This window comes from Chrysochloris asiatica, unplaced genomic scaffold, assembly GCF_000296735.1.
Source record: "Chrysochloris asiatica unplaced genomic scaffold, ChrAsi1.0 scaffold00130, whole genome shotgun sequence".
Lineage (NCBI taxonomy): Eukaryota > Metazoa > Chordata > Mammalia > Afrosoricida > Chrysochloridae > Chrysochloris > Chrysochloris asiatica.
Window position 1 is genome coordinate 7,326,463 of NW_006408648.1, and position 8,771 is coordinate 7,335,233.

Here is an 8,771-nt window from a genome sequence, read left to right on the forward strand (position 1 = left end):
AATTTGCTCTGTAAAACTTAGAGACGCTGACAGCTCCATCTTCTTCCCACTGAGTGATGGCTGGTGGTGTTGCCACACCGAAATGAGGGCTTGCTGCCTGTCACTGTAGTCAGTCACAGAGACAGGGAGAGATCCAATACAAGCTTTATTAACAGAAAGCCAGCAGTCTAGAGGACGGAGAGAATAATTTCTCAAGTCCGTCCTGCCCTTTATGAACAGCAGGCACATTATATGGGGTAAGCTACATTTGGATCTATCTTAACATCAAGATAACATTCTTTGGAAAAAGGAAACAATAAATCAATAAACTTCCTCAAACATTTTACCTTTAGGGTCTCAGTTGCTTAATTCCTGAGACAACTATCTGAGTGAGTTTAAACACATCCTATCCTCCTTGTCCTATTCTCCTACTAGGATCATAAGATCATCTCAGCTAATTTTTAAACTTGCTCATTTGCAGGGTCCTCATTGGAGAATTAAAAACTAAACTGACTCCATTTTGTTTAGGTTGGTACACTCATGCTATCATTCCCCCCTCTTATTTTTAGATTTCATTTCTATGAAATTTGCTTCAAATGAAAATAGTTACATTGATCCTGGGCATTGGTTCTTGGATCAAAAGAACCAAGCTTAGGTTGTAAAAAACAACAAGACTTACAAAGGACAACACGACAAAATGGATATTGAATACAGCAACATATGGAACTTCCTATGGCAATACAAACCCGACTCTCACTATTAACATGGGTAGCCACTTTAAGTTAGGTAACTAAGACAACTAACTTTCATTATCTGCTCTAAAGAAGCCCTTACACTTAGGGCAGTGAATGGGGATGGTTTTAAGGCTTTTTACCCATTGTACAGGCAAGTCTGTTGATTTTCATAGTTAGGGTTGTTAGAAATGAATTCCGATGTCACATAAAAGACACTCGGTAAGACTAAATTACCTTGGCAAAACAAAATTTACCCCTGCAAGAGGGTACGTGCACATAGCCATACATACAGGAACAGGCCGATGAGCACACTGAGTGGACAGTCCACCTGAGTTTTTAATCCCTGACGTGAGTCTTAAGGCTGTGTCTCACCCCATTGGCTAGGGCTTTGACGGCACCATTCAAATTTCTAAGGTGTGCATTTCTATTTTAGGAAAGGAAAAAAGAAAGATCGTAAAGTTTCTGTTTTGGGGGGGAAGTAGTCAATGAAAAAGAGAGTGATCATAAAGTCTTTACTCACTTCAGAAAGTAGACAAAAAAAAAAAAAGGAAGGTTACCCAAATACAATAAACAGGGTTATAATAATACACACACACACAGGGTCAAGACTTTAGCAAGCATTACAAAAAGAGGTTGGGTCATATGCACAGCTGGACTGAACAGATGTCGATCTATACAGAAGTCAAGTGGCAAGAGCAGGGCCTGTCTCTGAGCTAAGGAGGTGGTGAGTCTTCCTAATGTACAGGGCCTCTGCTCCCCTCCCCCTGCCCCAGTAAAGCTAGTGGGGATGTAGGAGGCCTTAGTTCCACAGAGGAGAACTACTCTGTTGGAGCGGTGTTAGAGAAGTACTACCTCCAGCAACACAGGAGGTAAAGGATTGGTCAACATACAATCCCCCTTCACACAGAAATCAGACGCATTCAGTAGATGCTTGCCCAGCTATATTAAACATTTTATCCCAGCTAGAGGAGATTAGATCTGAGTGTCCAACCCATAGCAGGAGAAAGAAGATGAAAGCAGCTTTAATCACAGCTTGAGATTGGAGGAAGACCTCATGGCCCATTGTTGTCCGGGATTTTTATTGACTCTTGTGTGGTGAGTCCAGCTCTTGGGGTCCGTGTTTGAGAGCAATGGAGGTGGTCAGCAGGACTTCCCAGGATGCTCCTCTAATTGGGAGTCAGGGCTCTCTTTCCATGTTTTCAGCAGAACACCCTCTCCAGGCTGGAAGGGATACAGGTTACCTCTAGGGGAGGAAGCAGACCTGAGAAGAGCAAATTTCAGAATAATAGAAAGTGTGTGGTGGAGGTGTTGTGCATAGCGCTGCACCTTCCAATCTTGGTTGGGGTTAGGTGGAAGGTTGAGGGAAGCTGCCTGGAAAGGTTTACCATATACAGTTTCATAAGGCCTCAATTCAAACCCGTTTCTTGGGAACACCTGAATTTGAAACAGGGCTAAGGCAACACCTGGTCTCAATGTAGATAAATTTCCTTACAGAATTTTCCCATTTGTTTCTTTAGAGTATGGTTCATTTTCTCCACTTTCCTGGAGTGGGATCTCTATGCTGAGTGCAATCTCCATTTCATCTGTAGGTGTTTTTGCTCTGTTGTCACTTTGGACACTTTTTGGAAGTTTACACTTAGAGATAATCTCCTTCAAGAAGGTTTTCACTAATTCTGAAGCTCCCTCAGTTTAGGTAGAGAAAACTTCTACTTAACCAGGAAAGGTGTCTACAAAAACAAAACTATCAAATATTTAATTCCCCAGCCAGCTTGGGGACATGTGCATGAAATTGACCTGCCAATTTTCAAAGGGTTGTTTATATTGCTATTGGTGCAGGACAGCCTCCTGTTGGGATTGTTCTTGAGGCAGGTAAAGCAGTTAGAATTAATATCCTGAATTATAATTTTGTGTGTGTATGTAAATCTCTTACCTTGGATCCAGGGCCTAATGAATGAAGCTAGGGCTTCTTTCCCATAGTGAGTTACTTCATGGACTCATTTAAGAAGAGTAGGGTCTCATTTTCACATGATCATAATTACCTTTACCTCTCTGAACTAGAACAATTCTGTCGTCATTCACTTTTCATTCTTTAACCTCTCTTTCAAAGTCTTTTGCCTCCATCTAACTCAAGCCCTCTGGGTACACATTCAGTCTTTCCTGCTAACGTTTCTAATTCCCCCATCAAGGCAATCAGTTCAGTCTTTTGAGGCGGGGTCCCTGGTAGGAGGGCTACTGCTTCCACCGAGACTTTTAAGGATACTACCACACACTCTACTCTCCAAGTTCTTTTCTCTGTGTAACTACTTTATCCATGAACAATGTCTAGTCCACCAGGTAAAATGGTTGGTTAAGCAGGTCAGGTCGGCTGGAAATACTTGGTCAATGATTTCTATACAATCATGGTTTAGCCCTCCAGCTATTACATTAGGGAGGAGGGTGACTGCATGAATCTGTGGCCTAAACAAAGTGGCGTCAGTTTAGTCATTGTTGTTGTTAAGTGCTGTCGAGTCAGTTCCGACCCATAGCCACCCTGTATAGAGCTTCCGAGGAGCAGCTGGTGGTCTTGATAAGTGAGGACCTACAAATGAGAAAGTCATTTGGTCCTAGAAGGAGAACAGGGTGTGCTTAAGCCCACCCAGATATTTATCTCAGGAACCAAGCAGCTTGGACCCTAAAGGTCCAGTGTTGGAGAAGGATTATTGCCTTATTCTTTTTTTTTCCCTAAAGGTAGAATGCTTGAGGAAGTTCATTGCTTTACAGTTTCTTTTTCCAAACAATGGTATCTTGATGCTAAAATAGATTTAATTTTAGCATGTAACTTATCCTATATATAATGTGCCTGCTTTTCATAATAGACAGGACGGTCTTGAGAAATCATTCTTTCCATCCTCCAGACTGCTGGCTTTCTGTTCATAAAGCTTGGATTGGGTCTCTCCCTATCTCTGTGATTGACTATAGTGATAGGTGGCAAACCCTCCTTTCAGTTTGGCAAGAGGTTTAGTCTCCTCATAATTCTCAGGGTAATATTTGGATTGTCCAGCAAAACAGCCTGGTAATGCTTCATCTGTTGCAGCAGGGAGACAACCTAATAGGGACAGTGATGGGCTGGCCAGAGTGAATTTCTCAGCCTCTTTCCTGAGAGGATATTGGTTTCTGTGGGATTGTCAGCTTCCAGGCTTCCATCAGACCTTGACGGGGGATGCTTCTTGGCTCTCCCTGGAGTTCTGCTAGCCCACGGGGGCTTTATTGGTTGGTTAATCTCCTTAAGCCAACATGGACTGATTTATGGAGTATGAATCAGTAATTGCCAGGCATGTTCATGAGGAACCTTCATCTGCAGACTTTTTGTTTCAGGAAGAAAGGTTATTTGAACATGCAACTTTGGAGGCAGGTCCTGGCTCAGGAAGGGAATTGGGCAGTCATGTATATGTAGGAAACAGTGTGTCACTTTCTTGTCCTCAATGAAGCAGCCTAGGGGTTTCAGGAAGAACTGGTCCTCAGTCATTGGCACTGAATTGGATGATGGGGAAATCAGAGGCATATTGACCACTGAATAAGTGGCCCTAATGTCCACCAAAAAACCCAGACTGTCCCCCATAGTTATTTTTAGCTAAAGTTTCTGGACGGGGGGGATAATAGGGATGGCAGAGGTTGATGACAAATCATGCTGCCCATCCCCTGGCATTGCCAATCTTCTTCAGACAAAGCTAATTCAACCAACCATCTGTTGAGTTGAAGGGTAGCTTTTTCTGACAAATCCTTCCCTGTGATTTAGGCATTCAGTTTTTTGTTGCTGCTGTTGTTGTTGTTTTAAGGTTTTTATTGTGGATTGAGTGCAGGGCAGATCGTCAGTTTTACATTCAACAAATCATACACCTTGTTTCATTACAACGATTATAATCCCCTCCATGTACCATCAGTTAACAGTATTTCTCTCTATTCACTTTAGCTTTTTAAAAACAAACAAACATGTGGAGAGTGAAGCATGCAGCTGATAAAAAGAGAGAGCATATGCATAAGAACACCCACACTTGCAGATAATACCCACTTGACCTGACTTCAATGACTGGATGATCAGAGCTCAACCAGAAGAAGAAAGGAGAGGAAAAAAAGAGTAATCTGATACAATTTGATGAACTTGACCTATACCTATGGATGCAGTAGCTCAAAAGAATCATTCCCACCCTCTCCACACACAGAGTAGACAGGGATGGGCAACTTGGACATTGGCTACCCAAAATGGGGAGGGGGGGTGAGGGACTACAAAGGCAAGAAGTGACTGGTTTACAAGCTTTCAAGAGGGAACCTAGAGCCAGGGGGCATGGAGGAAGGCAGAATCTCCAGCAAATACTATCCAATCTGTCTAGGTGGAGCTGATGAAATGAAATGCAGATGGGTCTCTTGTGATACAATAGTGAATAATTGTTATCGGGACTGATTGTGAGGTTGGAAGTGTAAAGGTAGACGTTTTATAGCAAGGAAGGGAGTAATTAACTTTCCAGTCTAGGATCGGAGGTTCCTAGGACCATCAACAGAGAAGATCCGAGAGCAGGAACCTACCCAGAGAAGCAGTGATGCCTGAGATGGAGGCAGAGACAATGATGTGGAGCAATGGAGCAGCTGGGGACTTTAGATCCAGAAAGGGAGAGCGACTGTGTGCTGAAGACTGGGGGGTGGGGTGGAGCAAGGGGGGGCTAGTGTAGGGGACAGGCTTGCAGGGTATTCCCTTTGGTTGGTTGATGATGCATGGAGGGGATTGTAACCATGGCAATGAAACGATATACAATAGAATGAATGTAAAACTAATGTTCTCACATGTAAACTATCATATAATTCACAATAAAACATTAAAAAAAAAAGAAAAAGAAAGAAAGAAACCACTCAGGCATATATAATAATTTGCATCTCCAATCTTATCCCCTTCTCTTTTCCCAGACCCACCTAGACAAGATGAAATCTATTCAGTGGGGACTCTTTCATTCCCCCAATACTCTTAAACTAAACTCCCTCTTGAAACCTTGTAAGCTGGTCACATCGTGCCTTTATCACACCCTCATTTTAGGTAGCCTGTGTCTCAGTTACCTGTCCCTATCTACCCTGTGTACAGAGGGGATAGCATTGATACTTGATGTGAAGACTCCTTCCCTCTCTGTTGATATTTAGAGTTACTACTTCCATGAGTATAGGTCAGGTTCATCAAATTGAAGCAATTTACCCTTGTTTCCTTTATTTAAAAAAATTTCTTTTTTGTAATCTTCCTCTAGTTGAGTTCTGATTATCAAGCCATTGAGTCTGGGTCAAATGGGTACTGTCTGCAAGTTTGGGTATTCTTGTGTGTCTCCCCTCACTTCATATCAACTGGATGCTTCACTCTCAGCTCTAGCCCTCTGTGGCTATGTCCTTGTCCATGGGCTCAGAGAGCTCTGGTAGCGTAGTGGTTACGAGTCGGGCTGCCAACCTCAAGGTCAGCAGTTCAAAACTATCAGTGGTTCCGTGGGAGAAAGATAAAGCATTCTGCTCCCATAAAGATTTATAGCCTTGGAAACCCTGTGCAGGGTCACTCTGAGTTGGAACCAACTCCAAGGTACTTAATAACAACAACAAGCCTTGTTTCCTTTATCAAAAAAAAAAATTTTTTTTGTTATCTTCCTCTAGTCAAATTCTGATTATTGAGCCATCAAGGCTAGGTCAAATGGGTACTGTCTGCAAGTTTGGGTGTTCTTGTGTGTCTCCCCTCACTTCATATCAGCTGGATGTTTCACTCTCAGCTCTAGCCCTCTGTGGCTATGTCCTTGTCCATGGGCTTAAGTGTCCTCAGGTCTCACCACACTTTGGACCAACCAGGCCTTCCTCTTCTCTCGCTCATCTCCAGGTCAGTGGTTGAACTCAGCCCATTTCTTCATTGCTGCCTTTCCCCCTCTTCCACTCACCAGTAGACCAATGTGGTTGCAAGCTGGGCATTCATTTTTCCAGTATCCAGGTTTCTTGCCAAAAAACTACATTGGTCCTTGATTAAGGCCCTCTTTCCTTTCGATGATTCCCTCTGGGCCCCACAGGCTTACCTCTAGTGGTCTTTAGGAAGACAGTAATGGCCTGAGATTTCTTGAGCTCTTGGCTGTTCAATACCCTAAGGTGATGTCGACCAGCTGGGATGGATTCATGTAGATTGCCCTGTCGGATGTCTTTCTAATATTAGGGGTGCTTTGGGAGGTAAAATTCATGTTAGCCATTCAAACCTTCACTGAGTTCTTGGGATCAAGGTCTGTGTACTTATGGTAAGCCTGGTAGATTCATCTGAGGAATTCAGAAGGGTCCTCATGTGGCTTCTCCTGAACTGCCTGTATCATGTTCAAGCTCTTTTGTTTAGGAACTCCCTTCTTCAGACCTCTGAGAATGCACATTTTATAGTGTTCCAGCTGTAGCAGGCCCCCATCATTCAGATTCCAATTTGGCTCAGTTAGAGGAATTGCCTTGGCTGGAGCCAGGGTCCCGTTCAGGTTTTACTCCATGGATGAGTGCTGTTCATCCCATGACTTAACTGAGACCAGCCTTCTTTCATCGCTGGTCAGGAGCATGGTCAACAGAGCCTGAATATTTGCCCAATTAGGGTGATGGGTAGCAAAAATAGTGGTTATTAAGTCTGTCACTTTGGCTGGGTCATCCTGGTGTGGCACTGTGGGTTAATGCGCTGGACAGCTAAGTCCCCCGAACCTCAAGGTCAGTGTTTCAAGCCCACCAGCCATTCCTTAGAAACCCCACACAGAGTCGCCATGAGTCAGAACCAACTCTACAGCACCTAACAACAACAATAACATCTCAAAAGGAAGGATTTGAATTTTTCTCATTTAACAAGTCCAAGGTAGAGAGAGGAGAATATGCCCAGTAATATCCTGCAACTCGCCCTTCCGTATTCAATCCTGTGGGTATCTATGGAAGGAGTATTGCCCTGCCTCTATTCCAGGTAGCCCTAGACTAAAATGGGTCCCTTGAATGGCATGGAATAGAGAAAGAACTTCCAAATGGCTTTCCTCAGTGGCTGCATAGGGCAGGGGAGGTTCACTAGGTCAGGCTATACTTTTCCCTCCTAGCACATGGTGGTGCACCAGGAGTTGTGATCAGACAGTTCTACAATCAAAAACTACATTTCACAAAAAAAGCAACCATTCATTGTTGTATATATTCCCACATAGGCCTGGTTAGAATGCTGTGTTTTAATTCCTAACACTCCTTTGTATTCATTTTTCCTCTGCGTGGCTTTCATATTGACACCATAAATGTATTATATACATGTGACATAACCTACATACTCTTGGAATTCCAGGTGTTTTCAGTTTCTTAAACATAAATATAGGATAAAAACAAAGTAATTTTACAAACAAACAATTTGGCATAGAAGATGAATATTTCAAGCTGTAAGATGGTATAATAATTTTAAGGATCCATTCAAACATTATTTTTTCCCATAATCTAGATTGTACATTGGCCAAGCTGTATTGTACCCATACAGAAACCAGTCAGACAGAGTTAAACCCTACAGGGCTTTTCTTTGGGATTGAGACCTATGCTACCATTTTTCAGATTTTCAGAGGTTAACCTTAAAAGAAACAGAAACAGGAACAGAAGGCGCACTTTGAGGAAATTACTTCCTGCCAACCATGTTTCTATGTGTGCAAACAGAATAAAGCAAGGGGATCTCAAAAGTGAAAGCCGAGAGAACAAACAAGATGGCAGATCAGAACGTGTAGTAAAGAGCTCCACCAGCAACAACACAGAATACCCAACCAAGCAGGCTCAGGGGATGGTCCCAGAACTCTGAACAACATATAAAGGAATATTTAGAAGGTTGGAAGCCTTACAGCTGGGGGAATTTGTGGCAGAAGCAAGAAATCTATTGCTTTCTAGTCCAGAACGCTAGGCTGCTCGAGAAGCAGCCATCTTGGGTGAGACCAAGTGAGGGAAGGATTGGAGCAGCCACAGACACCTGGCAGAACCGCTGAGATAAAGGTGTGGACATTCTTTTCTTTTGTTATCTGTTCATTGGTCCCTTGCTGTCTGTGC